Source organism: Bos grunniens, chromosome 2 (assembly GCF_055505025.1).
Source record: "Bos grunniens cultivar Pamir isolate PY7600 chromosome 2, Bosgru_T2T1.0, whole genome shotgun sequence".
In the NCBI taxonomy this organism is placed as follows: Eukaryota; Metazoa; Chordata; class Mammalia; order Artiodactyla; family Bovidae; genus Bos; species Bos grunniens.
The window spans coordinates 3,147,036-3,158,299 of NC_141166.1; positions in this window are offsets into that span (position 1 = coordinate 3,147,036).

Consider the following 11,264-nt stretch of genomic DNA (forward strand, 5'->3'; position numbering starts at 1 on the left):
AAGCACTCTCCCCTCTCTGCTGCCGTAAGGAAATATGTGGATGCCCTTTAGTTATTCGCCGTGGAAAGGTCTTCCATTAGGTAAAAAAAATGCAGAACGATGCATCTGTGTAGATGGATCACCATTTGCATGTGTACAAAGGAGGAAAGCTAGAACATATATGTCCGCACTTGCTAGAACATACAGGAAAAAATGTCGGGCAGCCACATGAAAAGCTGGTTACACATTGCCACATAGAAGGGGCAACGGGGAGAGATGTCTTTGTCCTTTTGAAATTTGAATTAGGTGGATGTCTGAGTCAACAGCTAAAATTTCTGATACTTAAGGAAAATGAAGAACATACGGGTCTTGGAAGCACAGGCATGCTGTCATCACCAGCCATGCGCTGGATCAAGCAGGCTCTGAACCATCTCTTCTGAGAAGCGTTGGGGTTTCACAGGATCAGGTTTGCATGTCATCGCTGTGGTTGCCTGAAAACCTTATATGGACCATTGGGCGGTTCTTTAAAGGAGCCTGAGTTAGTGAGACCCTCGGAGCTCCTAGGGCAGGTGAGTATCTGATGGTCAAGGTTTGAACTAGAGAAGATAAGAGGAGAGAGAGAAGCTCCAAAAGCTTAAGAACCCTGGACCAAAAAAAAAAAAGAAGAAAATTAAAGAGGATTTTATTAATTTAGCAACTTTTACATGAGCTCTCACTATATCTCAGAGTTGCACTGGGCAATAAGGCACAGCAGGAGGGTGCAGTCACAGTCCTGACCTCAGAGGGCTCCTGTTCCAGTGAGCAGAGACAGGTGGCAAGTAACCGAGCAAATAAAGATGAACAATAATAATTGCAGGTGTGCTAATCATGGTAAAAAAGCAGAGGGCTCTGGGAAGGGACGACAGGGCTGCACTGGAAGCCTCTGAGGAGCCTGTACTTACAAATACCTGAACAATGCCAAGAAGACGGCCACTTAGAAGCTGGGGAAAGGCATCCTGGGCAGAAAGAATAGGAAGTGCAAAGGCCCTGTGGTAGAAAAGGCCTAGCATGACACGTCCAGCTTGAGTCTGGAGCAGAGTGAGGCCAGGGTTCCACATCAGCCTTTTTACAGGAGGAGGAGAGCTGTTTTGTCTTTAAATACACACACTAACACTTAATTCATTTTTTCCATAATAATTCAAACAAGGCGACAGAGGTGCCTTCATTCGCTATTGAAATTCGTCTCCTTGCCCAAGTCCGTGCCTGTTATGACTTTGGTGTTCACTCTTCCAGATTCCTAAGCATTCCACATAATTTTTTAATAATTTTTAAAAATGTCTTTACTTATTTTTGGCCGCACTGGGTCTTCATTGAGGCACGTGGGGCTTCTCCCGTTGCGGCAAGCGGCGGCTGCTCTCCATTTCGGCGCATAGGCTTCTCATTGCAGAAGTTTCTCTGTTGCAGAGCGCTGGCTCGAGAGCGCGGGCTTCAGTAGCTGCAGCTGGCAGGCTCTGTGGCAGCATGTGGAATCTTCCTGGACCAGGGACTGAGCCCATGTCCCCTGCATTGTGGGGCAGATTCCTAAGCCTGGACCACCAGGGAAGTCCGGCATTCAACATGTATACACAGAGATGCAGTTTGGGGAGGGTGATTACATGGGCCATCGTCCGTATTTTCCTGCCTGTCTCACTACCTATATTTGGAAGATCTTCATTTCTTAGTCCCTGTAAGTCTAATGCATCTTTTAAAATTCACTCCTAATCTTTACTCCACAAGCATTTATTAAACACCCGCTTAAAGCGGAGAAGGCAATGGCACCCCACTCCAGTACTCTTGCCTGGAAAATCCCATGGATGGAGGAGCCTGGTAGGCTGCAGTCCATGGGGTCGCTAAAAGTCTGACACGACTGAGCGACTTCACTTTCACTTTTCACTTTCCTGCATTGGAGAAGGAAATGGCAGCCCACTCCAGTGTTCTTGCCTGGAGAATCCCAGGGACGGGGAAGCCTGGTGGGCTGCCGTCTACGGGGTCGCACAGAGTCGGACACGACTGAAGCGACTTAGCAGCAGCAGCAGCAAAAGCCAGCCACAATATGGAGATAAATAAGACCCAGACTCTGCTTTTAAGGAACTTACATCTTAGGAGAGAAGCAAGAAATCAAGTGCATTTAAGAGCTCAGGAACTGAGCGCTTGGAGGGAAGAATCAGAGCATGTGTTGGCGGGGAGATGGGTAAGGAGGGCAGCTAAGACAACCAGGCTATGAGTGGAGAACCATCACTCACAGGAGTGGGAAGGGTGGGCAAGCAGGGGCAATTCCTGGTAAAGAGCAAAAAACACTCCAGAGATCATAGCCTGTGCACAGGAATGGAGATACAGAAAAGAACAACAGGTTCAGGGAGTCATAGTAGCCCAGTCTGGCTGCTGGGCCTGGTACCTGGAAGGAAGGAAAAGCAGGGAAGACTTGGGGGCGGGGACAGGACACAGGGGGGCGTGGACAAGGCCCAGGGGGCGGGGACAGGACACAGAGGGGCGTGGACAGGAAACAGTGGGGTGTGGACAGAACACAGGGGGCGGGGACAGGACACACGGGGCGGGGACAGGACACAGGGGGCGTGGACAGGACACAGGGGGCGGGGACAGGGCCCAGGGGGGCGGGGACAGGACACAGTGGGCGTGGACAGGATACGCGGGCATGGACAGGACACAGCCGTAATTTCTAGCACATATATGGTACACGCTACATGGCAGGTACTGTTCTAAGCTTTGCTCATACTAACATCTTTAATTCTTGCAATCATCCTAGAAACGGGTATTGCTATCTCTGTCTTAAATATGAGAAAATGAGACCCAGAGAGGTTAAGAAACTTAGACTGCGGGTGCTTTAAATCACTTCATTTCACCAGTTCACACATGATGGGCCGGGGTTGGTGTGTTGATGGCTGCCAGGCATTTGTCCATGTATAACAGAGGCGGGCTGGAGGCAGAGCCCGCTTAAAGAGCAGAGCACGCATGGTGCAGATGGGGATGCACTGAGGGATGCATCTGGACAGGGCGTCTCTCTGCAGGGACCTTGTGTGGCCAAAAGCTGCTGATTCCAGACCAGAGCAGAGCACACCCTGGAGACCCTGGGAAGCAGAGGTCCTGAGGAGAGGGTTGTTGTCATTGTTCAGTCGCTCAGTTGTGTCCGACTCTTTGCCACCCCATGGACTGCAGCACACCAGGCTTCTCAGTCCTTCACCATCTCCCAGAGTCTGCTCAAATTAGTGTCCATTGTGTCGGGAATGCCATCCAACCATCTCATCCTCTGCAGTTCCCTAGAGGAAGGGGCTTGTTAAAGGACGCCTCTGAGGAACTGTGAACAAGAAGGGCCTGGAGCCAGGCAGAGGAGGAGGAGTATGTGGGTCTGCAGTTCTGCTCGAGTTCCCAGCAAGCATCACCAGGAGGGCCTGTCAAAACGCAGACGGCTGGGCCCCACCTGAAGACCTGGAGATTCAGCGGGTCAAGGGCAGAGCTGGGCAATGTGCATTTCTAAACCATTCCCAGCTACTGCCAACCTCTCTGAGCATCCCTGATCCAGATAAGAGGAGAGCAGACTCGTAAAGGCCCTGGTGTGGTGCCAGACCCCTGGGAGGCCTCGGGTCATAGTAATTACTCTATTTCCAAGGAGCAATTTGTGGCACAGAGAGGCTGAGGGACCCAAAGTTCAGTCTCCCACCCTGTCCCCCAGCGTCTCCCACAGGGAGTCTGGGAAGGCCAGGAGGTCCCTCCAGGGCTGTCCTCCTGACCTGTCAGCCAGCCCTCAGCCCCTCCTCTGCTGAGTGGGGGTGCCCATGAGAGTCTGGGGAGAGTGGGTCAGACCCAAGGGGGCGGTGGGCGCAGAAAGGAGAAAGAGGGAAAAGGATGGTGGCATCCTGAGGGTCATTCAACAGACATCCGTGGAGCATCAACTGTGTTTCCAAGATGCTTGGAAGAGGTCTTATGTTTCAGATAGGAAGTGGAGGCCCTCGGGGGAAGGGACTCGCCTGGAGGTAGACCTTGGACTGGAAGCAAGGTCCTCCTGACCTGAATTCCTATCGGATGAAGGACCACTAACACGGACTGCAGGGGACGGCCGGCCCCTCCCTCTGCCTCGTGGGCGCGGCCAGGGAGCCTGGGAGGCAAGAGGCAAGCACTTCCGTTGGCTGGACCCCTGTTCTGAGCTTGTTCTCCCTGAATCCCTGAAAGGCAGACACTGTTACTTCCATTTTATAGGTGAGGAAGTAAGTTCCAAGTGATGCCGTGACTTCCCCGAGACTGTTTCCTGAGTACCTACTATATGTCAGTCTCCCGAGCCAAAACAGCCCTTCCCCTGTGCAGAGCAATTCGGTGAGATCAGAGCTGGTCGAGCAGGCGATGAGGCAGGTGAGGCTCAGAGAGGCCCACAACTCACCCAAGGTCACCCGGCACTTCGATCCTCCCCTGGAGAGATGAGGATGCTTTCTGGGGGAGGGCAGAGCTGCTTGGACCAGGGCTGCCTGGGCTGGGGTGTGTGTTCATCCCGCCACAGACCCTGGGCCGCATATCCCACATCCGTCCTCTCTCCCAGCAGCTGCGCCGGCCCCTGCTGGCCCCCCGACTGTCACGGATTATCACAGGGACCCTGGGGACAGGGGAGGGCACATCTGGATCCTGTTACAAGGCCTGGCTGGGGGTCTGGGGGCGGGGGTGCTAAGGCAGCAGAGCGCAGGGCCTAAATGAGTTTCAGAACCCCAGCGGGGCCCTCGAGTGGGCTGCTGAGGGGCTGAGGGGCTGCAGGCCCAGGCTGAGCAGGAAAGTGGGATCAGAGCCGGGCAGAGAAGCCTTCCTGAGCCGCCGGGGCCAGGCAGGAGGTAGGATTATGGAATTAGTTCAGGAGGGAGCGCTGGGCAGGGCTTGGTGAAGGTGACCCCAGGCGGTGGCCCAACCAGGCTCCATCCCCAGCTCCCCAGGGAGCATGGGGCACCGGGGCCTCCGCAGGAATATGGTTTGGTTTAGGGGCCAGCCCCGCAGAACAGGTCAAATCAAATTCAGCTTGAAATTCCAGGCCAGTCACGGCAGCCCAGGTGAGGGCCACGTGCCAAAGTCAACAACGAGGCCGGGAGAGGTTGTGCAGGGTGCAGGCGGGGGTCTTTACCAGACAGCATCCTAGGGGCTTCACTGCTGTTCAAGGCGGTTCCTCGGCCTGCGCTGCTGTGTGCTGGGCGACCAGAGAGGGGGTCAGGAGAGGACGCCCCATAATGACGGTTTTCAAAGTCCTTTCGTGCTTGGAGAACACCCAGTTGTTATGGAAACCCCCAAAGCGGGCACATTGGACCCATGGGAAAGCAGAGGCTCAGGGAGGTCAGGTTAAGGGACCACTTCCTGGCGGAGGTGAACCTCAAGCTGGAAGGGGGAGAAGGCATTGCAGGCAGGGGATTCAGCAAGAGCCACGCCACCAAGGCAAGACAGGCCACGTGTGGGGTAGGTGCCTGTGGGGAGTGGAGGGCTTGCCTGGGGCCATGTTAGGGTCCGCTAGGACCAGGAGGCCGAGGACTGCTTGTGAAGGGTGTGAGAGCCAGGGTAACGGGTTAGGTCTCCGTCTTGGAGACAATAGGGAGTCACTGAAGGTTTCTGGGGACGGCATTGAGAGATTAAGAGATGTGATCTCAGAAGACTTATCCAGGCAACTCCTGTGAAACAGGTTAAAGAGTGAATACGGCAAGGCAGGCAAGCAAGTACGATGTCGGCAGGGCCCTGACTGCATGGGCCTCAGGGCGGAGATACCTGAAGAGAAGGAAATAAACTAATGCTTCTTTTCATTTTAGCTCGATGTTTCCTGGGGTCTGCCCAGTGCAGACCGCAGTTCTGAGCACACGTGGTGCCTGCACAGGAAGTGGTATTATTATGCCCATTTTATAAGTGAGGAAACTGAGTCACAAAGGGGCCATTGGCCAGAAGGTCCATGTAAGCTAGTAATTGGCCGAGCCAGGGCCTGGGGTGAGGATTTCTCCATTCTCTCAGGGTGACCCCATCGATCACACTGCCTCCCCGCAAGTGCGTGGCGGAGATGGCAAAGCCAGCGGTGAGGTTCAGGTAAAGGGCTCTGGCACCTTAAGGGTCAGGGCTGGACTCCGAGGCTCTGACATACGCCTCCTGGCCTTCCTCAGCCTCCATGGGCTATGCCTGCCCTCCAGATGCTCAGCTCTCAGTCACGGCCCTGAAAGCTAACGCTCAGAGTCTGTGCAAGACACACCTCGGACCGCGGGCAAGTGGTTCAGGTGATAGCAAGGGGGTGAGGTATTAATTCCCGCTCTGTTCTTTCATCTGGGAAGGCTTCTTAGCCCAGGAGACGTTCCAGGGCAGGAGGCAGAGATGGGGAGGTGGAAGGGAGGCCGTGCTGGACTATGGTTGAGATCATGGGCTTTGGAGCGAGACCCCGGTTTTGCATCCAGGCTCTTCCTTGTACCCGCTGTGTGACCTTGGGCAGACTGCTTAACCTCTCTGAGCCCCAGTTTCCTTGTCTATCAAATAGGAATGGTGATGTCTTCCCCTCAGGGTCTTTGCAAGCCTTGCATGAGGTAATACACAAAGGAGTCATCCCCAGGACTCGGCACACAGCAGGTAATTAACGGATGCTCCTCTGGTCAGGGCCTGATGAGGGCGGTCACCGCGAAGGTGGAGGAGGTGAGGGCAGTGGAAGTGGTGAGGGAAGAGGTCGTGATGGATGACCACTGTGACGAGACCACGGTGGAGCCGGAACCAGAGGGTCGCCCCACCCCTCCTCACGCTTCTTCTAGAAAAACCTCATCTTCATTGAGCATCACGGTCACCGTCCTGAAAGTGTTACATGTTGGCACATTGGTCCTCCCCAGATCCCTATGAGGGATCATCCCCATTTCACAGCGAGGCAGCCAGGCACAGAGAGGTAAAGTGGCTTGCTCAAGATCACACAGCTCTAGGTAGCAGATCCAAGATTCCAGCCCAGGTCTGCCTGACTGCAGGGCCCACACAGCTCACACTGCCTCCCAGCCCCCGGTCCATCCAAGACTTCACACCAACTCAGCTCAGGTTTAGGAGTGGAGTCACAGGGAGCGTCTCAGTGTTCATGGGTCCAGAAAGATGGTTTGGCTGGCTCTGCAGAGAGGGCCCTCATGATGCTGTCTGCCTTTTTATGAAGTCCTATCAGAATGGCAGAAGAGTCTTACAGTTAAGAAGCTTCATACAGAAGCCAGATGGTGGGTTCAAATCCTACCTCTGCCATCCACTGCTGTGTGTTCCTGGGCAGGTTGCCTAAGCTCTCTGCGCCTCTGATTCCTTCCATGAGGAAATGGGGTACATGATAATACCTACCTGACTCTCCAAGAGAGTTCCCTGTTAAGTGTGCTTTAGTGTTTTCAGTATATTTGCAATATTGCTTGGCAGATGGCAAGCCTTCAATAGATGGATGCTCTGGCCTGGGTCCCAGCATGATATTAGGGTTCTGTGGCTGTGGGGTGGGGCGCAGTTGCCTCTTGCCCGAGGAGGAACCATTAGGGAGCTGAGACCCGGGCCATCGCTAAGGCACTGTCATCTCAGCGTCTGCACTTTCCCTCCACACCCCCGCTCCATCCTACACAGCGTCCAGGAGGCCACCCAGGCCTGACCACACCTGAGATTCCCAGAGAGCCCCAGACTTGAGGCCACACCCTGACTGGAGGCCTGCCACCCTGGAGGCCTTTCTTCCTGGGGCCCGCCTTGAGTGGCCATGGCTGGGGCGGAACCTGGTTCACTGTTCTGTGCCTGTGGGCTGATGCCCTACTGTGCACCAGGCACTGTCCTTGGTACTGAAGATCCAGTGGAGCCCAGAGTCCCTGCTCTTACAGAGCTCACATCCCAGGGGAGCTGTGAACGAACACGACGTGGGGTGAAAGAAAGCATGTGGCGACCTGACAGGCGCAATGAGGAGAACAGGGTGGGCCAGAGCGGGGAGAGCGAGGAGGGAGCTTCCTGGAAAAGAAGACTGATTGCAGGCGTCTGGGAAAAGCATCTTGAAAACTAGCCCCTTGTACTTCCCCTAAACATTTGCTCAGTAAAGTGATGAAACTACACAGGTTCACAATGAGCATAGAAACTGAATTCTTGGTAGGCAACATTTTACAAAGCCAAGAATCACTTGATAAAACGTCCTTGCCCAGGAACCCGCCTAAATGACGGCCAGCTGGGCTCTGCCTTGGCCTGCCTTGCTGAGCCCAAGATGAAACCCACACGCTGACAGACCTCGGTTTCTCCAGCTGTAAAATGGGGCCATAACCTCACCAGGCCACCTGGTAAAATGGCTCGCTATGCACAAGGGAGCCCATAGAAAGCCTTCAGATAGCTCACCCCCAGCCAGGCAGTCACTGTGCAGGAAGCAGCGTTGTTGAGCACCTGCTGGATATACCACATGATGCTCACCACTGAGTCAGCTTCCGGGTGCCCCGTCCTCACCCGACTCTGCCACCCTCTTCCAGGTCCCGGGCTGCAGGGGCGCTGGACTCTCAACCAGGGCTCAGCCCCTCAGCCGCCTGGCTGGGCATCCCCAGGCAGGAACGGGCAGGCGGCTCCTTTAAGGCAGGCCCCAGCTGGGCTGCCTGGATATTGGAGCCGATGAGATTAGGCGGCAGAGGCGCAGGCCGGCCAGATGCGCCTGAGCGGGGCCTCGTTATGTATTCATGAGCTGTGAGGAAAAGAAATAAAAGGGTTCATTATCGCCCAAACTGTTACTAATGACATGTACCTGGAGCCCCAGCACCTCTGGAAATCTAATGCGACACACTCGGAGAGAAGATATATTCCCGGGCCCTGCGCGCCGCCGATGGAAAACGTCCCCTCCCCACCCTCCCTCATTGCCATTCACTGGGGCGACATTTACAATTCTTCTGCCATTATGTCTGACCAGGGCCTCTCAGCCTCTGTCACGACCCGCACATTAGCTGAAAATTGGAAATTCCACAGCGTGGCCGTGGCCGTGGTGGGCTGGGACGCAGCGAGGCGCGGGGACCAGGCGCGCCCTGGACTGGGAGAGTGGGCACCAAGGGGCAGGGGCTCCAGGGACCAGGAGAGCAGCGCGCCAGCCTCCGGGGTCCTGCTGGCCCTGATCTGTCCCCAGCCAGGTCGGCACCAAGCCCAGCCCGGGGCTGCCAGAGCCCTCGGGGGCCGGGGGATGATCCTTGCCCCATTGACATATCTGCTCTCACCCCCATCCTGCTGCGAGCCTGTTGAAGCCTCCTGCATAACCATCCCAATCCTTTGTTCCCTCAAAGGCTCAGCAAACAGCTAGGAGCAGCAGACAGGAAATGTGAGTCCAGACCTTAGTTTGCAGGAGGAGTGTGTACTGGGAGCACTGCGTGGCCACCGTCGCACTCGCCCTTCACCAGCACCCTCGGAAGTGGGCTCTCTGTTGAGCTCCATCTTACAGGCAGGAACATCCAGGCTTGGAGAGGTAAAGTGTTTGCCCAAGGTCACACAGCTAGGAAGGAGCATACTGGGGATTTGAACCGGGGCTAGGGTGCTTCTGGGAAATCCCATGGACAGAGGAGCCTGGGGGGCTACAGTTCATGGGGTCGCAAAGAGTCGGACAGGACTTAGAGGCTAAACCACCAGGGTGCCTCTAAGGAATTGGACCTTGCTCCAGCACCACATGAAAACCCCAAGTTCAAGGCTAAGAAGTTTTCTCAGGCAGACCTCAGCTCACCATGATGAGACATCTGGGACGGGCACCTCTAGACTGCCTGGACCAGCTGTCCCACGTGACAAACCACGGGCTTCTGTTTAATGCACGTTCATGGAAAGAGGCAGCTGCCTGTCCTGACGGCTATGCCCCAAGGAGCTGGTGCCCCATCGCCTGGGTTTTCTGCATCCTCTGCAGTGTTTAGCACGCCTGGACGACTTAACTGTCCCATGGGCTTCGGAGGCAGAGCTAGAATGGAATGAGAGACCCAGAGAAGACTGGTGTGGGCCCTACCCAACGTAGAGTTTTGAACAGGAATTACAGATCAAATGAGTGCATCATGAGAAACGCTGGGCTGCAAGAAGCACAAGCTGGAATCAAGATTGCTGGGAGAAATATCAATAACCTCAGATGTGCAGATGACACCACCCTTATGGCAGAAAGTGAACAGGAACTAAAGAGCCTCTTGATGAAAGTGAAAGAGGAGAGTGAAAAAGTTGGCTTAAAGGTCAACATTCAGAAAACGAGGATCATGGCATCTGGTCCCATCACTTCATGGGAAATAGATGCGGAAACAGTGGAAACAGTGTCAGACTTTATTTTTGGGGCTCCAAAATCACTGCAGATGATGACTGCAGCCATGATATTAAAAGACGCTTACTCCTTGGAGAAAAAGTTATGACCAACCTAGATAGCATATTGAAAAGCAGAGACATTACTTTGCCAACAAAGGTCCGTCTAGTCAAGGCTATGGTTTTTCCAGTGGTCATGTATGGATATGAGAGTTGGACTATGAAGAAGGCTGAGTGCCGAAGAATTGATGCTTTTGAACTGTGGTGTCGGAGAAGATTCCTGAGAGTCCCTTGGACTGCAAAGAGATCCAACCAGTCCATTCTGAAGGAGATCAGCCCTGGGATTTCTTTGGAAGGAATGATGCTAAAGCTGACACTCCAGTACTTTGGCCACCTCATGTGAAGAGTTGACTCATTGGAAAAGACCCTGATGCTGGGAGGGATTGGGGGCAGGAGGAGAAGGGGACGCCAGAGGATGAGATGGCTGGATGGCATCACTGACTCGATGGACGTGAGTTTGAGTGAACTCCGGGAGTTGGTGATGGACAGGGAGGCCTGGCGTGCTGCGATTCATGGGATCGCAAAGAGTTGGACACGACTGAGCAACTGAAATGAACTGAACTGAACTGATAGTATTTCAAATAAACAAAGAATTACTTTTGGTATGAGTATGTCCCAAATATTGTTTACCTGTAATTCAAATTGACTGGATGTTCTCTATTTTTATTTGTTAAATCTGGCAGTTCTTGCTTTGAAACACCGCAAACTACCCCACGAGGAGCCTGCTTTACCTGGGGCATACAGAGTTGGCACCCCAAACCACTAGTTCCCAAGTTCTTAGAAATTTCAGCTAGAGATTCTGTTTCCCAGACCTCCTTGTGGTGAGGTCTTGTCACACAAGTTAATTCTGGTCAATGGGATGTGAATAAAAATGACATTGAACCCTCTGGGTGACGCTTTAAAAGGAAAGAACAGACACTACTCTTGCCCTTTCCCGTTTCCTGTTTGGTTGCAGATGAGATGGCAGAAGCTGCAGCAAGCATTGTGGA